Consider the following 1,015-nt stretch of genomic DNA (forward strand, 5'->3'; position numbering starts at 1 on the left):
GTGGGTTCTAAATGAACTTAGCCATTTGCTAAAATTACCCATTGGCAAAACTTCATGGCCTGAACGTGAGAGTTCAGGTCACAGTTAAGTCTGGATCCCACTCAGTGGAAACTTCACACCTCCTCCAGCCCTAGGAAAGTGACCGAATATCAAACAGAGGGAAGTAGACGTGTCTCCCTTTCCCACCCTATGGGCTTGCCTTCCACATCCTGTCTTGGGCACAGAGGCACTGACCAGCTGAGTGATCACGTAGACACAATGAAGACTTCAGCACTTACACAGAGCCTCACCAAGGGGTTCATATTGGTCAGCATGCTCCAGATGAACAGAAGCACAGTCTGTGTCGGAATTGTGGGAGGGACTCATGAGACTGACAACATGGCCAGAGGCTAGATAACCCACACCTGCAGTCTGTCTGCCACACAGCTGGGGAACCAGCAGCAGTCCAAGGAGCTGGAGCCTCAGAACAAGAGGGACCAATGGTACAGCCCCAGTCAGAGACTGAAGGCCTGAAAGCCCCTGCAGAGTCACGGGTAAGAGGCCACAGTCAGAGCTGCAGAGCCTGGGGTGTGTCGTCCTAGGCAGTGAGGTAGCAAACCTGTACTCGCTCAGGAAGGACCCAGTTTGCCTGGGGCAGGGGATCTTCCCCCACCAATCTGAGTTCAACAGGGCCCCCAGGCTATCAGACAACATTTACCCACCTCCCCTTCTTGGTGGATGGAGCCACTTGCCAATCATCTCTGGAGACACCGTCTCAGAAGCACCCAGAAGTGTGCTTTACAATTTTCCAGGCATCACTCAATCCTCCAAGCTGACAGCCACAATGACCATCACAGGGGACTTGTGACCCCCTAGTTAAAACAGCTAATATGATAGTTTGAGGTACGTCCAGCAGGGCCTTCCAGAATTGAAGCTCGGACCCTCATGACAGAGATCTCCTGTTAACAACCCAAGCAAGCGGCAAGAGTGTGGGGAGGAGAGAGTGGCCTTCTCATTGCTCGCTCCACCAGAGGCC

This window comes from Spermophilus citellus, assembly GCF_964194105.1.
Source record: "Spermophilus citellus genome assembly, chromosome: 14".
NCBI classification, from domain to species: domain Eukaryota; kingdom Metazoa; phylum Chordata; class Mammalia; order Rodentia; family Sciuridae; genus Spermophilus; species Spermophilus citellus.